The 24,040-nt window shown below is 32.9% G+C and overlaps 1 pseudogene; it reads left to right on the forward strand.

The window, feature by feature from the left end:
- The window catches only part of LOC149562558 (uncharacterized), a 102,075-nt pseudogene extending 86,304 nt beyond the window's left edge, over window positions 1-15,771 (forward strand).
- The last annotated feature ends 8,269 nt before the right edge of the window (window positions 15,772-24,040 follow it).

Genomic DNA, 24,040 nt, shown 5'->3' on the forward strand with positions numbered 1-24,040 from the left:
ACTAACTTCTTGAATACTCCATAGTGCTTCTACAACTTCATCTCCATAACCTCCTTCATGATATTTTGTCAGATCTAAAATGTTAAATACTGGTGAAATATTTAGTTCAATAGGAAACTCTAATTCATATGCATTTCTAGAATCATAACCTTTCACGATCTTGCACGGACCAAACTTCTTTATTTTTAGTTTATTATATGTACCCATTGGAAAATGCTCCTTTCTCAAATGAACCATGACATCATCTTCAATCTAAAATTTCTTATAACTCCTTTTCACATTCACCTTGGCCTTGTACTAAATATTCATCTTTGCAATATGCTTCTTCACCTCCTCATGAATTTTCTTCAAATATTTAGAAAAATCTTTTACTTCAACACTACTTATTTATCCTTTATCCAATTGTCTCAATTCATAAGAATTTTAGGGACTAGTCCCATATAAAATCTATTATGGCTATTTACTAGTACTCCTATAGACATAATTATTATATTCAAATTATTTGTGTGGTAAAATAAGATCCCATCTCTTTAGCTTATTTCCAACCAAGCATCTAAGAAAATTCTCAAAACTCCTATTCACCACCTTTTTTCTTCCATTAGTTTGTGGATGATGTGATAAACTAAACTTCAAGTCTATCTTCAATTTCTTCCATAGTGTACACCAAAAATAACCAAAAAAAATCCCGATCTAAAACTATATTCTTTGGTAGACCATGTAGTCTCACCACTTCTCTGAAAAATAACTTGACCACATTAACATTGTCACTAGTCTTCTTAAAGGAATGAAATATGCCATTTTTGAAAATCTGTCAACCACCACAAATATGGAATCATGGCCTCATTATGTCATTGGTAAAACAACAATTAAATCCATGCTTACATCCTCCCACAACTTCTCTAGTACAGGTGATGGATGATATAACTTAGTATTCTTCTTCACTCCTTTTTCCATCGAACATACTCTACAACTCTATAGAAATCTCTTCACATCTTGTTACAACTATGGCCAGTAATAATTCATAGCAACCAAAGTGATCATCTTATCTCTACCAAACTATCTAGTCAAAACTCCACTATGCTTCTCCTTGATGAGATTCTCTCTCATAGAACTTCAGGGAATTCACAATTGACATCCTTTGAAAAACTTACCATCTTGGATTATAAACCAACTACTTTGTCCTATCAAGTGTAATAGGTTCTGTATAAGCCTTCTAAGCTTTACCAAAATTAGGATCCTCTGGATAAAAACTCTTGAGTTCTCTGAACCCAACCACCCCAATCTACATTTTGTTAGCAAAATTTGTCCTATACTTAGAGCATCTACAACTCTATTAGACTTCCCAACCCTATATTTCAAAAGAAAAGTCTAACTCTGCAAAAAATCAACCCACTTTAAATGTCTTTAGTTCAATTTTCCTTGAGTATTAAAATATTGTAAATCTTGATGATCAATATGCAAAAATACTCCTTAGGAAGAAGATGGTGTCTCTACTTCTTTAATGCCTAAACCATAGAATAAAATTTCTAATCATAAGAATAATATTTTCTTTTGCCATGATTCAACTTCCCACTAAAATAAGCAATAGGTCTACCTCTTAGCTCAAAACAACTCTTATTGCAGTAACACTAGCATTGTAGTCTACCTAAAACACCTTATTAAAATTTGGAAGTGCTAAAATAGGCTACTTTGTAATGATATGTTTCAATATATTAACATTTTTATCTTATCCTATAGTTCACTTAAATTCTTTCCTATCCCCTCTGATTGTTTTAGTCAAAGGCCCACAAATACTACTAAAACCTTTGATAAAATTTTTGTAAAAATTTGCTAGTTCATTGAAAGATCTTACCTCAGTCACACTCATTGGAGTAGGCTATTCAAGGATAGCCTTTACTTTCTCAAGGTCCATTTTTAAGAACTTCTTGTGATACTACAAATCCCAAGTACACCAACTCCTTCTTCACAAAATTACACTTCTTTAGGTTTATCAACAAATTTTCTTCCCTCAACTTATCGAACACCTTAAGAATGTGCATCAAATACTCCTCCAATGTATTACTAAAGATCAATATATCATCTAGGTAAATAATGACAAACTTACCTAGAAATTCCTTCAGTACTGCATTCATGAGCCTCATGAAAGTGTTCGGTGCATTGGTTATCCCAAAAGGAAGACTAACCACTCATACAATCCTTCCCTTCTCTTGAAGGAAGTCTTCCACTTGCCTCCTTCTTTGATGCAAATCTACTGATACCCACTCTATAGATCTATCTTTGTAAAATACAAAACTCCACTCAAAGAAACCATAATATCATCCATCCTTGGCAATGAAAATATGTACTTGATTATGATCATGTTGATAGTTTGTGAATTTGTGCACATACTCCATTCTCCATTCTTATTTGGTGCTAATACTAGTTGTACAACAAATGGACTTAGACTCTCTCAAATCAAGCCTTTTTGCAACAACTCATCAACTTGTTTGTTCAACAATTCACTTTCTACTAGTGTCATTTTGTGAACTGTCTTGTTTTTCATACTGGCTCCTAGAATAAAATCCATTTGGTGACTGATCTTCCTCACCAGGGGCAATTGATCAGGTATATTATTTGACACAATATCAATAAACTCTCCCAAAAAATCTATAGCTTCTATAGATACATCCTCTACATCTTCTTTACCATATTTTTGGATTACAATAAAAATATATGTTCATGTTACATACCTTGGAGAAAATCATTTCCATCAACAAAACATATTCTAGCAACACTACATACCTTTTCTTCTTTCTCCTTCAATGGCTTTAACTTATGTTTCACTCCATCCTTTGTCATAGTAAAGTATTTGTTCACTCATCATATATAGAATATCTGTGAAACAACCATGGCCTACCCAACAACATATGACATATTTCCATAGTTATGATATCACAAAGCACCTCATCCTAGTGGCTTCTAATGTTGAATTTCACTAATAACTACTCATTGACTATGACCTTGTGGTCATCTTGCACCCAAGAAATGTAATATGGACATGGGTGTTTCTTCCTATTGAGATTTAAATTCATGACCATATTTTTAGTACTTCCACCATCAATGATCACATCATATCACTTATCTTCACATTTGCACCTTGTGTGAAACAAAATCCCTCTTTGATCAAGTTCATTCTCACCATTTAGCAAGAATCTTCAATTAACTAGGAATCCTCCTCCTTCAACATCTTTAGAATGGGATGATTTGGCATCTTCATCAACATGCACAACTCTCCCTTGGCCTTCAGTTCTTCTATCCTTTCTTCCTCTTCACTAACAACATCCAAATGCTTTATGCCCTTCTTCTCTGCAATGAAAACATTTTCCATGAAAAACTCCTCTTCCAAAACCTTTCCCTCTACCTCTTTGATCTCTATTATTATGATCATGGAAATGATTGAAAATTTTCCCCTCTAGTTATTACTACTATTGTTGGCCTCATCCTTGTTCTTGTGATCATAATTTTGGATTCCATAAGACCGTATGCTAGATCTTCCACCATGACCTCTTCCACTATTCTTGTTATCAAACTTATTGTTCAACTTTTCCTCAACTCTTAGATAAAATTGGTATGCCATCTTAATATTGTTCATTCAAATCAGACTTAGATCCTCCTAAATGCTTGGCCTCAACCCATTAAGTCAACAAGAAACTTTCTCCTGAATAGCTTACGCATAGCCAATTCTAATGAGAACTCGATATAAATCCTTAGTTTACTCTTGACCAAGTCTTCTCACTTCTTCAACCCTTGAATTTTCTTGAGCAGGTCAAGATCATAATATATGGGAATGAATTGTTACTTCAATTTAGCTATCATTCGATCCCATCTAATAATATTTTCTTTCCCTCTCCTATTTTTCTCTAATTGAATCTCCTTCCACAAAATCTTTGTATGTCCCTTCAATTTTGCCTTTGTAAACTTGACCCTATCATGATCCTCAATACCTTCATACTCAAATTATTCCTCCAATTCATTGATCCAATCAATCTACTCCTTCAAGTTAAGATTTTGTGAAAAATGTGGGAACCTCAAACTTAGGTCTTTTCCTTGGAGATGGCCTTGAAAAGTCTTTCTTCTTCTTGGTTTATAACTGCCTCTACTTCAACATTTTCTTCTTCTTTGCCTTCATCCTTGCTTTCATCTCTTATGAAAAGATTCATTCCTTTTCACATTCTTTCTTCTAATGCTTGCATCTATCTTTAGAGGGCTCTAAAGCCCTCATGTATAACACTTATGACTCTTCCACCATGCTCTCATTGTTGAGGCATTTTTTGTGCTTTCACTGAAACCCTAGTACAAATTTCCTCACAATCAGTGATATGTCTACACATGTAGGCCAAACCATATTCCTGGTGCAACTTCCTCATAGTCGGTGATCTATTTACACACTTAGGAATTCCTTCTCTAACAACACTTGATGAAGGGTGCTCCCCTTAATGCCACAAACACATAACATAAACAAAGAAATAACAATAATTTGTGAGAACAAAATATGGGCTTTCTATTGTCACCAAAAATATAAAATTATAGAATTTTGAAATACAATATGAAAACCCACGTGGATGCCTTCCTTACAATAATTTGCAACACAAAGATGCAAACTATCACCTAGAGTTTTTCTAAATAATGTATGGGCATTCCTTAAATAGGCATTTTTATACTGCCCAGGAAGTTTCTAGACATCAAACCCTAACCCTTGAGACTGACTAACTCTCAAATTACATGTAGAGCTGAATCAATACACCTTTGACACTTATTTTGGTAATTTTGGTTGGCCCAACTTTGGAAGGACATAACTTTTGAATCATTTCTTTGATTGACTATTATAACCACTTTTCAAAATCTGCAACTTTTGATCCATAGGTTTTGACTTGTGCAAGCTCTAATCGACCCCATTTTGGAGCCCATCTAGGGCCTCTAAGGTCTTCAATGCTAATCCTAAAGGTTTTATACCAAATTTACATACCAAAAATCTACTATAACTCCACAAATACTCATGGTATGGCATTGAGCCTAGACTGATAGGCTAATATATCCAAGATAAACATCCACCGCTAGAATTAAGACATTCTAAGCTCGTATGATTGAATTAATACATAGAAAGCCTCCAGAAACAACAACTCTACAATGAGACAACCCTTATTCGAGAAACAAATAGGAAATATTTTTGGGTGATGTAGGGTTTCTCTTACACCCAAGATGCTACCAGATTAGGAATATTGTATTATTTTACTATATAACATTTATGATTTCCTTGATAGTTAAAGAGGTAGTAAAAAAGTGTGTGGTAGATATTACTAGACTTCCCAATAGAGTTTGTATATGTGTCCATATTGATTCACCCCTTCTCAGTACTAGTTGGGACCAACAATTGGTATCATAGCTCAAACCCTGACAATGACAAGTCTAACAACTTAGGGGAAGATCCATTGGCATCACTCGCAAGAAAGGTAGAAGAAGTATTAAAAACTATTGAGGACTTGAAAGAGAAATGGAGAGAATCTCTAGCCAAGAAAAAAAGCTGATGAAAAATCTAGGAGAAAACTAGGAGCTAATAGAGAATATTGAAGAACAAAGTTGTTATGAAGAGTCAGAAGAACCTATATTAGAACTCATGTCTGATGAGGCTAATTATTGCCTCTATTTATGATAGTTCTAAACACTCTATTTTACTTCCACCAAGACATTTGTGAACTTATATTTACTTGAACTAATGATTAAACTATGGGTAGATAGTATGCCATATTTTGACAATATTATATATATAATGCAATATTTCATATAACCATTAGAATGTGTGTTCTAATATTTGAATTTAATTTGATAATGTTTATTTGAAAATATCTCTGCATAATAACTAGCTTGCTAGCAAAGGAAGATGAAGATGGTTGGAAGTATTCAAAGGAAAATGTTGAAGATAACCAACACCATTCAAGGAGAAGAGATGTTAAGGTTTAGCCACGGTGGAAAGAGTCATAATGGTACCAAGGGACATTACCACTAATATGGAGGAGCTATGAATAATTATTATATTTTCTTTGCATTAATTATTGTGTTGAAGTAATTATCTAGACTTTATTATACATTCTGTGAGCTATTATCTTTCCTTCTTTTTCTTTGGTGAATTTGTAATTAGTTTGTTTTGCTTCTTTGTTTCAAAATAAGTGTCAATCTTCTATTTATAGGGATAAGACCAATAGTGTTAGAGGTTAGAAGAAAGTTTATGACAAGAAACTATTGACTCTTGATGTGAGTTTTTTTTACAATTTTATGTATCATTCTCATGTAAGGAATGTTTGGAACATAGCTCCTAGTTTACATTTTGTGTTAGTAGATTAGCAGAAGTCAACCAAGGGGACCCACTTGGGAGGTGGTTTAGATTAGAGTAGTATAAATTTATTTTCAAATATCTTTAGTATTGCAGTTAGAAGTTGTAAGCTCCTTCTTGTAGCATCATACTTTGTGAGTGTTCCTATAGCATCTGTAAGAACAATTATAATAGATGAACTGAGTTGGAATATATATTAGTATTTAATTGCATTTCTAGTATTTTTTTAGTAAAGAGTTAAGTGTGTTAGTTTCCTACAGCACTAGTGTACATTCTTTTCTTGCATTTTACTTTCTTATAGCATAAGTATAATGACTCATTAAGAAACCTAGTGCACATACTATGTCGACCATTTCAAGTATACATCCTTGGATTGACAAAATTAAATGCATCTTATGGTGGGGAAAAATAGTCCTTAGATTGAATACACCATTCCTAGGTATGGGCTTGGGAATGATTATTATACACCTATTGTGAGGCAGACCATTTTTGGCACCATTTTCGAGGATGGTGTCAAGCTAGGAGCATTCTTGAGTCATAGTTCTTAGTTAAGTTTTTTTTAGAAATTTGCAGTCTTAAAGCTTTCTTCACTAGTGTGAAGAATTCAATTGCATGCATCAAAGAGGAAGACAACAAGATGAATATGGCAGATTTCTTTCATAGGAGTCTATTAATTTGAATAAAGAAATTGAAGAAGAAGAAGTTGAGTTTCATTTTGAAGACACAAGCCCTGTTTTTCCTATATAATCATTCTCAAGAGCAGAACCTATAGATATAAGTGGTCTTCAACTTTTTACTCAAATTTTGGCTAGTTTCCTTGATAAAACTACTCTAAATCCACCAGTTGTTAATAATCTAGTACCCAATGATCCTTTTTAGCAACAACCTCATAATCTAATACCTCTAGTAATAGAACAACCTACTTTTCCATTTTCTCTTCCAAGCCTCATAAATACTGATAACCTCAAGAATATACTTGCAGTTGCTCTTCTAAAGTTCTATGGCCTTGCAACCAAAGACCCTGATACTTTCTTGTTTGAATTTGACATAATTTGTCATAGTTTTGACTACAACACTGATGCCCATAAGCTCAAATTATTTCTAGCAACATTGAAAGAGTTAGCTTTATGATGGTTCATGGGCTTAGGAGCCAATGCAAGAAGAACTTGGGATGAAATACAAACTCTATTTTTGGATAAATATAAAGAGTATTTCAAAGAATCTAGTTCAAGAGGAGATGATATCTTTAGGATATCACAAAGGAGGAAGAACCATTGGAAGACTATGTTCCACATTTCTTGTGTACACTACAGAAGAACCCTCAACACGTGTTGTCTGAGGATTCACAAAAGCTTGTCTTTTTGAAAGGTGTGAATGATAATTGTCTAGAAGCACTAGACCTAATGGTTGGTGGTGATGTATATCAATCTTCTTGGGATGACCTCAAGAATATCTGTCAAAAATATTCAAGGTCAATTATGAAGAAACACCGAGGACCTCATTCCATAGTCGCTAAAGGAATCAGTTAGTGTATTTCAAATCTTGAGATATCTAACCTATTGTCATATTTCAAGTAGGACATCATAAATGATGTCACTAAACATCTCAACACAATGACTGCAAACAAGAAGCATGCAAAAGTTGAATTACAACTAGCTAAATACTACTCCCATTGCCAAAAGCAAAAGAAGGATTGCCAATACAAACTGGTTGCTAGCATGGAGAACTAGCATCTTCCAACTAAGTACATCAAGATAGATGGAGATGATGAGCACGTATTATTTTTTACTCAATGTCAGCCATGGACCCAACATCAAGGTATGCCTCAGGACCCTTTGCAAAATTCAAATTTATATGATGATCAATGGCAAAATCGTAATCCCCAAGGTCCTCCATAATACAATCGACCTAATTGGAATAATGCTAGGAAAAATAATTTGCAATAACCCCAATGGCCTTAGAATTCCCAACCATTCTAGTCCAACCAATAGAATAACCAATTGTAGAACCAATATAACCAATGGAAACCATGTTGGGTGATGCGACGCACTCCCCTGCCCACAGGTGGTTAATTATGTGGTGTTCCATGTTCACTAATAGTCATGGCTTTTGGTGCAACGGAAAATGGGCCCCAATAAGTGGTATCAGAGCCTGGTTTTGCCTAGTCATGGGTTCAAATCTCCCCGGTGCCTTCCCGACCTGCGTAAGCACCTGGTATGTGTGTCGAGGGGGAGATTGTTGGGTGATGCGACGCACTCCCCTGCCCACAAGTGGTTAATTATGTGGTGTTCCATGTTTACTAACAGTCATGGCTTTTGGTGCAATGGCAAATGGGCCCCAAAAAACCATCCCAGCGTAATTGGTAGTCTACAAACTAATGGAGAGGACATCAACAGTTGCTTAACCAAAATGCTAGTACTCCACAATTACCAACCCCAGTCTAACAACTTGCACTAATGCCACCACCTATGAATCCTAGACCTCAAAAGTGGACACAATTACCTACACAACCTCAACCAAATCCAAATAACTAGTAGCCACAATAACCCATGTACATTGTTGATGCTCATCAATATCCTACTTATGCTATGAATGTTTCAAATATACATCTAAGATCTCATACAACTTCACCATCACCTAAATCACCTCTTATAACTGAAATATCAAATACTCCTACAACATCATAACCCCCAATCTCTAAACAGGTTGACCCAACCAATGTCACTATCTCAGCCTAAGCTTAGCCAACAGTGGAGCCTCCTTTTCTAGAGAAGCTTGTACAAAGTAAACCTATACAAACAGAGGAATAGTCTTTTGATATTGTTCATTAGTTGAGGAACATGCATGTCCAAATACCCCTATTCCAAGCTATTAAAGATGTTCCTATCTATGGAAAAGCCATTAGAGAAGCCTGCCTAAAGAAGCCTGGGAGGAAGAAAAGGACCCAACTACAATCCATGTTGCGAGACAATTAATTGAGATTATGATAGGAAAATTGGTCACTCCAAAATATTCTGATCCAAGTAGTCTTGTTGTGAATGTGAGTATAAATGGTCAGTCTGTTAAAAATGCTCTAATAGATCTTAGTCCTACTATAAATGTCATGACCAAGGATACTATGAAGAAGTTGAAAATAGAAGGATAATTTTGCAACTTGAAGATAGTTCTATTGTCATTCCTAATGGGATGATAGAAAACATAGTTGTAACCTTAGACTCTATAGAGTATCCTACAGATTTCATGATTTTGTCTCCCAAAGTTAATTCATCTAGTTACACTATCATCCTAGGATGACCATGGTTAGCTACAACTAATGGAAATATAATTTATAGACCAGGGAATATGACCATATCAAATGGCCAAGCAATAAAGAAATTTGATTTATATCCTCTAGCACAACCATTACTAGATTTAAGCACATCTATCTAGTCAGATTTAAGGGATGGAGAAGAAGAGTTAAACTTTATAGCATAGCTTATGATGTTACATAGACAATCCTTTCTAAAGCTACAAGAAGAGGATTCAGTACTTCAAAGTATTCTTACTAAAAATTGTGTGGTAGAAAAAGATGTATCTAAAAGTTCTATGTTAGAATTAACCACATATAACCAATGTGATGAGAATTGCACCCTGCTCAAAGAACCAAACATTCTTCATCAACTCTTATCATGTGAATTAGATACAAGTCCAATTTTTGAAGCTGCTATGATAGAGTCTACTAATACTTTTGAGATGTCCAAAGGTCATAATCTTCATGTTAACCCCAAATTATCATCCACACAAATGGAACAATTAACAAAACTACTTCAAAAGCATGAAAAGGCTTTTACATGGGACTATGGTGATATGAAAGAGTTGAGTCCTACATTATGCACTTGTAGAATACACATCAATGAAGGGTGCCTACCACTCTATCAACCCTAGATAAGGATAAATCCAAGCCTTAGAGAAATAGTTAAAACTGAATTGTAAAAATTGCTTGATGCCTATTTTATTTATCCTATATTTGATAGTAGATGGGTGTCACCCCTGGTCATAGTTCCCAAAAAGGGAGGGAAATGGAATATTTGTGTAGATTAAAAAGAATTGAACAAGGCCACCAAAAAGGATCACTTTCCTTTACCATTCATAGATCAAGTTCTAGACACTCTAGTTGGAAAGAAGTATTTCTCTTTTCTAGATGGGTATAGTGGTTATAATCAGATCAGTATTGCTCCTGAAGACCAAGATAAAACTACATTCACATGCCCATGGGGTACTTTTGAATACTCTATTTTACCATTTGGTCTATCTAATCCTCTTGCAACATTTCAATGAGCTATTATTAGCATCTTTGTTGATATATCACATGATTGTATGGAAATATATATGGACAACTTCACAACATTTGGAGTCACCTTTGAGGAAGCCATGATGAATCTTGAAAATGCTCTAATAAGGTGTCAAGAAAATAATCTGGCACTTAATAGTGAAAATTTTTTCATGCTCATGCAAGAAGGTGTGGTAATTGGTCATTTCATATCCGTTGTAGGAATACAAGTGGATCCAACTAAGATAGAGGTAATTCAAACATTACCCATACCCACAAAACTGAAACACTAATACATTTGACCCTATTTTTTGACCAATATTGGTCAAAATTGTGACTCAGGTTGGTCAAAATTTGGACCAACCAATTGCTCAAAGTTTTTCTCGCCAAATTTTTTACCAACTTATTGGTTGGTCAAAATTTTGACCAATCCATTGGTCGAAAACTTTCTAGAGCCCTAGTGCAATTTCTATTAGGCATTGGTTAAAATTTTGACCAATGCTTGGTCAAAAACTACCAAGCATTGGTCAAAATTCTAACCAATTCTTGGTAGAAAACTTTTGGGCATTGGTCGATATTTTGACCAATGCTTGGTTGAAAACTTCTAGGCATTGGTCAAAATTCTGACCAATGCTTGGTAGGAAACTGCCAAGCATTGGTCAAAATTTAGACCAATGCTCGATCAATTTTTTTTTGAGGCATTCTATATGATTTGACATTTTGCATGCATCCTCCACCCTCTCATCCTGATGATGGATTACAGAGAGTGATCTAAAATGATGATGCTAAAAAAAACACACAATCAAATCCAAAATGAACTTGCATTACAAATGGATTGTGGAAATATGATATTTTTAATTTTGCATGCATGTCTACCAGGGCAATCACAACTTAAACATATATATAAATTATACATATATGTTTAAGTTGTGATTGCCTTGGTAGACATGCAATCAAAATTAACAATATCAAATTTCCACAATCTATTTGTAATGCAAGTTCATTTTGGATTTAATTGTGTGTGTGTTTTAGCATCATCATTTTAGATCACTCTCTGTAATCCATCATCAGTCGGATGAGAGAGTGCATGATGCATGCAAAATGTCAAATCATACGTAAGGCATGTGAACTATTTTATAGAATGCCTCAAAGAAGCTAAGAATATTGAAATACTTACAAGGGTGTGAGGCACTTCATATTTGTTGATTGCACGATATGGTTTAAGAACTCCTTCTCACTGATTAACTTGCACCATAGAATGATAATCTTCATCTTTGTTGTGGGCTCCTATCCCCTATGTGAGTGTTGATGTAGAAGTTGAAGTGGAAAAAATAAGTGAAAGCATGTTGAATAAGGTTTCTAATCTCAACTTGGTCAACATTTTTTATTTAAGGGCTATGGACTAGGCAATTCTTCAATGTCCATCAATTAGGGGTACCATTTCATGATTTCTTAAAGAAAATAAATGCTGAAGAAAGATCAACAGTGGATTAGAGACACAAATTGATGCTTTTAAAATAAGTTGGCCACTAGATTTGACAAAAGATATGAAATACATTGCACTTCATAACCAAAATTATATTAAAGATGCATCATTTCTTTGATTCTAGTCATTTTATTATTAGGATATATTCTTGAGCTATCTTGATTAGTAATTTCACAATGCTTTAGAAACAAGTAGGAGTTTTAGTAATATATTTGCAATACAGACTATAAAATAGACAATCAAATCAATTATATAACAAAGATCATTATCTATCAATAAAATTTTCATTTACAAAAATTAGATTTATAGAAAACATTAGAAGATGATCATGGAAATGATTCAATTACATAGAAATACTTATCCAAGGTCTTTTGAAGAAGCTACGGACAAATATGCATATAATCTGTACTACCTTTCTTTAAGAAATGTCTATTTATAGGAAATTTTATAATTTGTAATCACACATCATGAATTTCAGGCCTCTCCTCTAGACTAATTTTTGAGGTCCTATTGGGTCCAATAAAAATGGCCAGATTTCAAACATTAAATATAGGCAGATCCTGAAGCTCCTAGAAATTAGTACTTTAGTTAGATCATTGTGGTCTGTTGGTTTTTCTTTAAGGATGCATATACATTTCAGTAAGGTAAATTAACTAAAGCAACCATTTATCTCACATTGTTATCGATAATGTATTCAACATGCTATTTATGATTGCATACTAGCCATATATAGCAAAATATATAGTTTATGCTTCTATCGCTCTTCTATAATCTTCATTGTGATCAAATTATTCATACCTATCAAATCATTTCTTCAATCTTTCGTTGTGCATCAATATCAAAAGGATCAGCATTAAGAAGTGCCTACCACATACAAAGCCCTTATAGAATTAGAAAAGAAAAAGAGACAGTACCTTAAACAAGAAAAACTCTGTATGTCTCAAGCTAAAGGTTAGAATTAATATAAGTACTGATTATAAATTGCTACACATTCTAAGTAAATATCAAAATCAAAAAGGATTTTTCATGATAAAACAAATTCTTCAACAAACAAAGAAAAAAACAATTAGTATCTTGTTTAAGAAACAACATCACTTATTTAATTCATCTACAAGAATACATGAAAACTTGAAATTAATTTATTAAGCACAATAAACACTACCATGGAAAATCTAAATGGCAAAGCAAGCAAAGAATTAATTTTTCCACTAGGAAAACCTTCATTCAAACAAGTATAGCCTAGAAGTTCAAAACCTTAAGTATAATGTGCAAGGTCAATAAAGAATAAAAAATTCACTTACTAATTATTCCTATTGTATATGTTGTTGTTGTAACCTTTCTTCATGGCGTCTTCTAAGAATATTTTGAAAAGCATTTAAGTTATCCCTGAGAATAGCCTCTGTGAATTCTGGATCTTTTTGCAAGATTTTAAAGTTAAAATGGGAATTGAAAAGATAAATTTTCTTTCAAAATGTAATGCAAGGAAGGCTTTGGTACTTAACTTCCCACTTCATAGCTACTTCCAACTATAAATTAGAGATCAATAACATTTTCCTTAACAAAATACCATACACAAACCAAAGAATACAAAATCTCTATGCAACTTATGCAGTATGTGCATAACCTCTTTGGATTTAACTTTCAAGTGGTAAGATTTTAGAAATGGAATTATAGATTAAATGAAAATGCCTCCAAACTGACCAAGATGTGAAAACTTATCTCAGTTCTCTGTGATAAGTCCAACACTAGAAACAACATTTAAAAGTGTTGAATTCAACAAGAAGAAGAAACCAAGTAGAGCTTTACATTATTAAAAGACCTTACACAAATTGATTTGTAATAATTTTAAGCCTCTCAATCAAATAAACATATAGTGATTTATTTATGGAAGGAAATTTTATCTTGAAATAAATGTTAATTAGACAAACCCATGAAAGGCAAAAAATGATTACCAAATGTGGGGCAATAAATTAGCCTAGAAAGCTACTAAGTTCAACAGTGCATGGGAATATTGTGAAAATAATAACAAAGATTGATTCATATCTACAACCATGAAATTATATTCAAAATCAATACAATTTTAGCATAATAGCTGCCAACAATAATAGAGAAAAACTATAAGGCATCAATTATAGATAGGCTAGACTACAACATACACAACCTATTTAGAAGACCTCAAACCACAAAATGAATCCAATTCCAACCCAACTTCAACTACCTTCATCCTCCATATTAATTGAGAAGAAACATTTCCCAACTTTTCTTAAAATTTTAATATATCCCTAGCTTCTTCTCATGAATAGTCATCCACTGTGGAAAGGATGGAGGACTACAATTGCTAGTTTAAAGTACAAATTTTTGCATTCATGAGGAAAGGATAAATCACACTTAAATTCATCAAATATTGTTAAGTCATGGGCATGGACTGCTAATTAACACATTATCTATTGATCCAATCTGATATAAGCCATGTGCACTCCATAAGGGAAGTCTTCTTTAGTTGGAGATCACCTTGGCTAGATGAAACTACCAAGTTTGCTGCTTATTCAAATAATTTTACTTCTGCAAAAGATGGTGAAGTTACAATATGCCTATATAGAATTTCTACATATGCCCCTATTGTTAGGTCATTCATTAGGTAACTTCATTGTCTTATGCTTCACCCTCAATTGGTAAGCATGTAATCTTGGTGAATTGTTGTCACCTGACATGTGGCTCCTAGTCCTAGCTTTAAGAATGATACAGATAATTCTGGGTGTGCCTGGAAATCAAACATCAATGGTGTTAATAGCCTCAATGGAAGAAAGGCATTATTGACCTAGAACCTAATAAATATTACAAATCAAGCTCGTCATTATTTCTCAGCTCATTTGTATCAAACTTCTCTTACACTGACTCCTAATGTAGACTATGAGTATGTTGATACAAGTTTGCTTTACAAGATTTGGTTTCTCACCTTATAGAAATTGATTCAAATATTACTACTATTGCGAAGGAAGTGTTTAACATTATTTTCAATGGCATCAATTTACACTGGATAAATATCTTCAAGGGAGTAGGAAGCTTCACTGCATTTCATTGGCAGCAGACTGCTCACAACATTACCAAACCAACAATGAGCATAATGTTATTACCTCTTACTGGAACTCCAATAATCAGTGGTCTTGAGAACTATGCATTGATTCTAATGGATTTCACAACTGAAACATTAGAAGTTTTAACTATGAAAGCATTGAAAGAATCTTTTCAAAATCTTGATTGAATGTGATGTAATGGAGATCCATGTGCTCCTTCTACATGGAATGTATGGCACTAATAAAGATAGCTTTGCTCTTGTTATAACATGCTTTGATCTTGGGAATCAAGGTTTAAAGATTTAGATTTTCATTAGTGAGAAAATCACCACTTTCTCAACCTTGATAAGCCTAAACTTGAGCTCTTACAATTTGAAAGGTAGTATTTTTTTGGAGCTTGGATAGATATCTCTTAGAGAAGGGGATTTGTCAAATAAACACAAGCATGATTTTGAATAGTCTAGGCTTTTGACAACTTAATCTAGTATTACTTAATGGAAATGAGATGGAAGGACAAGTCCTTGAGGCTTTATAGATCATTTAACGATGGATCCATCATCTCATAATACACTAGACCAATCAATCTTAAAACATTGCATGATTTGTGTTTTAGTAGTTATAGGCATATCAATGCATGAATCAATGGAAGTGGCTATATTAAAAGGCATTTCAAATAGCTAGTTATTCCCTTTGTGTAATTGGGTGTGAAAATTAGGAAATGATGATTATAGAGGTGCACTCCAAAATGAGTAGGGTTTGTGTCATGGTAAGTGCTTAGTCATTGTAGTCAAATTTATTGTAGTACACCTTAGGAATGTCCCCCTTGATCAACTAGTGCTAGAAGAGGAGGTCCTACCCTCCTCAATAATTGGTCCTAAAGGGCACTACTTGGTCACAATGTGGTAGGTTTTGGCCCTAAGTTTGACATCCCCAACACTTAAGAAGAGACCTAACTTAAGAGATTTGGTAAAAATACCCTCAATCCTCCTTGGGTTACTGCCAAAAAATCCTCACTCTAGTTCTAAAAAACAAAAAAAAAAATCACTTTTAGGCCATCCTATAATTGAAAAGTAGCCACTTTTTATTTCCTAATTTTTTATAGTAATATTTAATATTTGAGAATGTTTAATAGTAATATTTTATAGAACAACATTCCATTAGTTCAAATCTACTTTTGTACATAATTGTTTGATATATGCTTGTGTATGTGATCAAGGTAGCATGTAATTCTCCACCTATTTCTCTCTTAAAGCTGATTAGGAGGAGTGTGCATAGAAAAAGCATTTAGTTCACTAAAAATCCTCTATATTTCATAGTTTCTTCAATCTTCCAAGTGTCTTCCAAATCAAGGTGCTGACTCCAAGTTTGGGTTCAAACTCAACATGCCACATCTGTTCTATAGTCAAATCTAGCAAGTATGATCATGACTAATTTTTCATTGGGATTACACATGTTTCAAACTCATATGTAAACTTTAATCTTATTATAATAGTTATTTATTTCCTTTCTTCATTTAGTTTAGGATGGGAGAATAAAGTGTTGGTTGTTGGAGGGGGATATGCTTGGTCACATAACTTATTTCTTATTCTCTTGTACAAACCATTCCTGTGCATAGAAAGTGAGTTCTACCATTTTCACTTTAAAAGAACCATAAAGAAGCTACTGATACTGTCATCAGCTCACCTGGCTAAATGAAAATCAAAGCTAAACATGAAATGATAATTAATATATTTAACATAAAGCATCCAAGTTGAAATCACCATATCCAATTTGTATAGAAGTTATTACTACTCTGATAATTATAAATCTAGTTAAATAAGCTTCTTTATGATCAACATTATATGATTCTTAGGTTTAGAAATAGTTGTAGGCTAGTGCTTATAGTCAAAATAATGAAGACAGATTTCAGTGTCTCTGTCAGATTACTCTAATAGGATAAATTAATCTATGTAATCAAGTTAACAAGATAGAATGTAGAACAAGTATTATTTAGACAGTAACACACAAGAAGGTAGGTATGAATTCTCCTTTCAGAAGTCTAGTAATGAATCAAACATTCATGGAAAATATTACAAAAAGCTAGCTTGACAATCTCTTGCAGGTACAATCTTGAATTTATAAAGGAAATGCAAGCAAACAAATAGTGTCAGTTAAAGCCTCAATCACATACGTATACAATAGATAATTTTATAATATGGTAATGTAATTTTTGGCATATAGAAGTATATACTTGTATGTAAAAGTAGACATTGGATAACAATAACCATAGAAATAAAATGCATAACAAAAATAAGTTATTTTACAAAAGGTAATGAATTCCAAGATTATTTACAAAGACATAAAGTATACATATACAGAGCTTTAGTACCTATGGTATTAGCTCTACTTTCTTTCTAGCTTCCATTTCAAAGGCACAAACCTTCATGATAGCAGTGAAAACATAACCCTATAGTAAATTGACAAAGACAAAGACAAATCAAAATGCATTAAATATTACTATCAAAATTTGGAAAACATGAGAACATTTGTATGGTTCTCTACTAGAGATATTCTTTTATTAATCTCAGAGCTTACACACATAAATCTTATTGGAGAAGAACATCAATGATCAAATAAATTGCAAATAACCAATATAATCCTATCAAAAGTTCCAAACCCAAATATCCATAGTTTCCCCTTCAAATTCTATGTCATCTCCAAATCTTAGAAATCATATGGCCCCAATTGCACAAATGTGTACCAAAATCAATAAAAGCATGTATGGGAAAGAGTTAGAATCATTTTTCTTTACCACTTTTGCAATGTTTATTACAAAAAGATAACTAATGACTAATTTGAAATTTTATTTCTTAAACAACTAGTAACATCTAAAGTGGAGCCAAGAAATTTATAAAAAATAAATATTCTAAAGAGCTGTAGTTTTTTCAAGGTTTTGGCTTTGGCCAAGTAGCCACTTGGCCTAGCTCAATCTCTTCACATCCCTCACATTTTCCCTCTGCTTACTAATAGCAACTATATCACTCTGCTAGGCCTATGATGAGACTACAAAACCAAGTGAATGTTTGATTAGAATAGAGTAAGTAAACCTTTTTTTTTCTGTTATAGTGGAATTTTAGGGTTGAAGATCATTTTTTCATCCACTTTAGCTCAAACTACAATAGAATTAATTTCATACCTCATGGATATTCTAGAGAGCACCATGCCAGAATTTTCTATGAACCCAGCGAGCCTAATGCTCCATTCCAACCTTTATACACAAAAATGAACTTAGTAGAAATCATGTCAAAGCCAACCATTATCATAGGAAGAGATTTTAAGATTCATATTAGATAATCTTGTTGGAAAATGGGGTCATATTTGAATCAAAGGTTAAGTGGTGGAATTCTTGTATTTGTATTCAATAAAAACTAAAGTATATAGGACTAGGAATGACAAAACTAGTCTTTGTTTGAAGCCTTGAAAGCATTTTGCCTAATTTTCCATATTTGGCCTAGTTCAGGGCTAGTGTCCCTAAAGCCTTAATTTGACCCAAATTTGCTAAGAGCCCTAGAGAGGGGGTAAGACCTTAGAGAAGTGGAGTCCACTTGGAGAGACAATGGTCAACATTGGGTAAAGGTTGGTAACCTTTCTGGACATCTTGCAGTGAGTTGGGTGCTACTAGGCACTTAAGAAGATTTTGGTGGATTAAGGCTATAGAATCTACATTAGTTGAGGTGAGATATGAGCACATATTTTGGACACCTTACAAGTTATACTAACTCAACTTGGTGATGCAAACAATTTGCATCCAAATAAAGTGGGTGAAAGAAATAGTGTACATTATTCAAGCACATCATTCTTTTCTTTGGAGTGTTATCATTTCAAGATATTCAGATGATGAATTAATTATGCTTTTGACCCTTCCAAATAAAACTGGTAGAAAAGATGACTTATTGGGATGAGAAGATGAGAGGTAGATGGATTTGGGTTTTGTGATTCCTTCGTATGTTAGTTTGAGCTTCACTTGGTTTCAAGAATATTATAATATTCTCTACTTAACAACACCAACCATGTGAAGGTGGAAGCTCATCTAGCCTCAACCCCATCCCCCTAACATCAATCTAAATTACCCATTATCATCTAATTACATACTTCATTCATTCATCCATCCATTTATGAACTATAAAATTCAATCAATACAATCACATAACATTCAGTAATATGATATAAAATTCATTAATACACAATACTAATTAACACATAACAATATTCATTAACATAAAATAAAAATCAATATTAATATGCATAATTTATAGATAATTATTTAAAGCAAAGTTCTTTCATTATTTAACAAGGTTTATCAAAGAGCATTTTTAAAACATCATTTCTTCTTTTTATTTTTCTTAGCTCTCTTAAGAAAAATGCTCATAGGAGCATCCATATCTTCCTCATTCTCCTCCTCTTCTAGCGCATGTAATGTCAAATTACGATGGCTCCTTCTCTTTGGAGGAGGAGGAAGCTGTTGCACTAAAGGGGGCTCTATTGCAAGAACAAGTAAACAAGATAAATTGGCATACTCTTTTTCTTTTTTTAACTATTACAAGTATATAATTAAGTACTAGTACAACATAACATGCATTTTTCTTACCTAATAATGCCACATCATGTACATTAACATTTTGATCTGCCACCTCGTCAACATGTTGAGCACTTGGAACATGCTCCACTCCTTCACCATGATGTTCAACATGCTCTAAAATATTCAAAAAAATGATACATGTCAAATTGCAATTGAAGATGTTAAATTGTATTCATAATTTCATAGTTAATTTCCAATAGCAAATTAATACCTCCACCACTATAATGCACATCATGGCCTTCGTCATGAGCAGGTTCTATGATAGGATATGAAGGCTGAAGTAAAATGTTATGCACATTGTTATTTAGTCAATTTAAGTTCAAAACTAACAGCAAAGAAAAATCTTCTCAATTATTCAATTTCATTTACTTTTCATCTGACCAATTTACCTGTGAGATATCATTTGGTGCATTGGATTCTTGGGAAAGGCTTTTAGATTCTTCGCGTAGATGTGCAACCACGACTTTATAGCCTTCCTTCAAGGAAATTTTTCTATCTTCATCTATGAGCTCCACATTGAATTTTGTGCCCTATTTTTTTTCTTAATATCATCAATTTCCCATGTATATTTGCATTAAATTTTTTTTTTGCAACATTATATAAAAAAATTAAGATGGAATTTCATTGCTCCTACTTACAAGTCTAGACTAGAGATTCATATAGCCACCAAAGCCAAGTTTGTGTTGGCCAACCTTTTGTAGTCTCACTTTTGTAGCCATGAATGTGTCCTGCAACCTATGAACAATTTTAAACATCTTAGATTATATATTTACAAATATCATTAATTAGTGCATGATTACAGTGTACTTAATACTATCATGAAATACCATTTTTTGCCCTGTGCTGCTTTAGTTACTCTATTTTCACATAGCCTTTTCTCCTTTGCATCTTCTATTATTTCATTCCACTCCATCGATGGAATCATAGGAGGACAATCATACTTTGGGTTCTCCTTAAGACCCCTTCTATATTGATCCGTCACAGTCTTTATATGCTTTGATGCTCTTTTTAGAAGTAGGCTAGTGTCAAAAATGTTTTTTCCAAATTTCTCCTCAAAAGATGTAATCAACTAATTTTTTAATTCCACGGCTTGTAAATTCTACATTAAAAAAAAAAAAATAGATTGTTATATCAATAACTTTAGTATAGTAAAATAAATGGAAGAAAAGAAAAATTATGTAGCAATGATATGAAACTATGTACCTTTTATGTATGGTGGGTCCAAATAGTTTTAATGTCATATAAAAAAGATGATAAAAAAAAAAAACATTATTACCTAGAAAAACATAAAGGGATTATCAGTCCAAAATGAGTAATGTAAAAGTAAACTAAATTTACACTTTAAATAATAACAATTTTAAAGCACCTGTAAGCTTTTCTAATTTTAACGAAAACATAGTTTTCTTGTTCAACAACAATGTCCCTGCATATGAACCAGTACTAATCACACAAACTACTCTAGGAAATGGATCAACTTCAGTAGTAGTACTCTCTGTTGCTCTATCAACTAAAGGTCTATCTATTACTACACAAAATAGGACTATAGTAAGATCTATCTAGCATAACTTTTATCACTAGTTACATCTGCTAATGAATTAGGGAAAACATTTAAAAACCATACTATTCTTTTACTACCATTCCTCATGACAAGTTTAAAGATTTAAAATATTTTACTTCATTGACATCTAATGACTCTTAAAGTGGAATTGAATGACATGGTTTTGTAGCTAAAATGACATCTTAAAGATAAAATGCATGGTTTTGTAGCTCAAACAACATGTGAAAAACACATTCTAACTGCAAAACACATTCTAACGAACATTTTACTTGCATTGACTTTTTTGCCCCTAGCTTTTAATTTGTTTACAGTAATTTAATAGCTACTCTTGGCAGTTAGCTCATCAAAATTTGGGAAACCTTTTGCAGGTTGTATCACTACAATCCCCTCATCCCAGAATTTTAGATAAACATTGGTGAACTTATTTAGTAGTAGTAGTGAATAAGTGCTAATATTGATTAAACACCCCTTCTGGCCCACTCAAACCAAACAAACAAAAGGTTGGAATGTTTAATGAATCTTCTATTCTATTTTGACATTTACTTTTTCCAATTAGTTAAGTAAAATTTGTAGGGTGATTAATATTTCCTATCACTACTCATTCTCCTTGTGTTGACACACAATAATGCTATTACTTCTCAGCACATATATTATGGAAAAGAAAAATTTCTTGAGTAGAAGTGGAGCAAACCTCATTATGTTGAAAATATGTTCTGTTGAGTGGAAAGTTGCCTCACATTGTTGTTTTACAAGGAATTTGACGTGTGACTAGCAAATATAAGTTTCAAATGCCAAGTAACCTTCAAGACAAACAAATTAGTGACCAATTTGTGAATTAAGTTTGAAATTAAAAATTTATCCAAGTCTCAAGTTATCTATTCATTACTAGTATTGTGAATTACAAAAAGTTGTCATTACTAGTATTGTGAATTAAAAAAAGTTGACAATAGTGGAATAATTTAATCTACGAGGAGATCAGAGCAACTTGATGAATTAGCTTAAGTCTATGTTTTATTAGTTGTCTAGGTGAGTGGAAGTTATAAGACCAGCTAAATATGGATGTAGGCAGAACATGGGCTATCCAATGAGTATGTTGTTTGAAAATTCCTTTTTATGGTGGCAATGATTCAAAAATCACTGCTTTGTGGTTTTTACAAACTAACTTTTTTCATATTAATACATAATTATGATTATTTATGATGTAATATGTGGCTTCTTTGAGTTTTATTGTTCTATTATAGTGGTTAGCATTGAGTTGCACATAATGGTAGCATAGCATGTAATTTCCTCTGGAAAGCCCTTGGTCAAGAGCTTTTATGTTAGTTGACAGCTGAACTTTGGAGTGATCAGTTAAGTTGTGTTTTGATTTGCAACATTAAATAGAATTAAATATTTTAGCATGAGTGGTCAGAGTAGTGATATAGGTAGAGCTAGAGTTGATAAAGATTGTCATTGATCATAGATTGGCATTGGTGGATGCATGTAGTATAAAAATTCTAGATCTGATATTGAACAATTCTAGATCTGATATTGACATAGTTCAGTTTACACATATAGTAACATATAATAGTTTCATTTTTAACTTCTATTTTATGTGTGTGATAGTAGTTTTTTCCATAAGAAAAGGGCAACTGATTCCGTGATGATTTTGTTAGAAGAGGTTTGTGACAAATCATTTGGCATGAGCCACTTACTATGGGGTTAAATACTTGTAATATTAATTGACCTCATCAGGTGTACACTTTAACATTTACACAAAGAAATGAAGTGCCAATGACAGAGTGCATGCACTAATAATCAATTGTCAATTTCTCTAGCTGAGGCATCTGTTACTATTTACAAGTATACAACAGTCATGTAAAATAATGTTTTTCCTACTCCCTATACATGTAATAGTAGTAAAAGTATTCTAAACTATTCAATTGAATATGTTTAACAATTCACACAGGTCATGGAATACAGAATCTATCATTACAAAAACAATAGACGGTAGTACACAAATGGATGAATATAAATCATCATTTTAATAGTAGGCATGAGCTTTCCACGGTTCATATAGTATGTGCAAGAGTTTCATAGAAAAACTTGTATATGTATTTTGAATTGATTGTTTGGTTTGTAGTCAGTGATCTATCATCAGGAAGGGAAAAGTTGATTCAAAAAGCATATACAATTTTCCCTAGAAACTATTTCACATAGTTTGTGTTTTATACCTCAAGCATGTCACTATAGGAGACAACATATTTAATGTTTCATTTAATATGACTTTTCAGCGATTGAAACACTTGATTTACACTGCATCTAGAGTACTTGGGTTCTTGAGAAACATCCTTTAAGCATCACTATTCTCTCTAGTTTGTAACCAGAGTGCAGGGATAACACACAACTTATGGTGAATTTCATTGTATCTCAATGTTTTTGAGTGTAGCTTCTTTTGTTAGCATCCAATACTACTATTGTTGGGAGGAACCTACTCTGTTATGTATTTTTTTTTCCAGTAGCTAGATTTGACTAAAGCATGCATGTGAAAGAAAGTAATTTAATATGTGTTGATATCCATACTATCAGGTAGTGGAAAGAATCAATGATCTATAGGCTTACAAAAGTTCAATAGGATTTTAAATGCAT

The sequence above is a fragment of the Cupressus sempervirens genome, chromosome 4 (genome assembly GCF_028749045.1).
Source record: "Cupressus sempervirens isolate cs-2001-9-10 chromosome 4, ASM2874904v1, whole genome shotgun sequence".
Classification (NCBI taxonomy): Eukaryota; Viridiplantae; Streptophyta; class Pinopsida; order Cupressales; family Cupressaceae; genus Cupressus; species Cupressus sempervirens.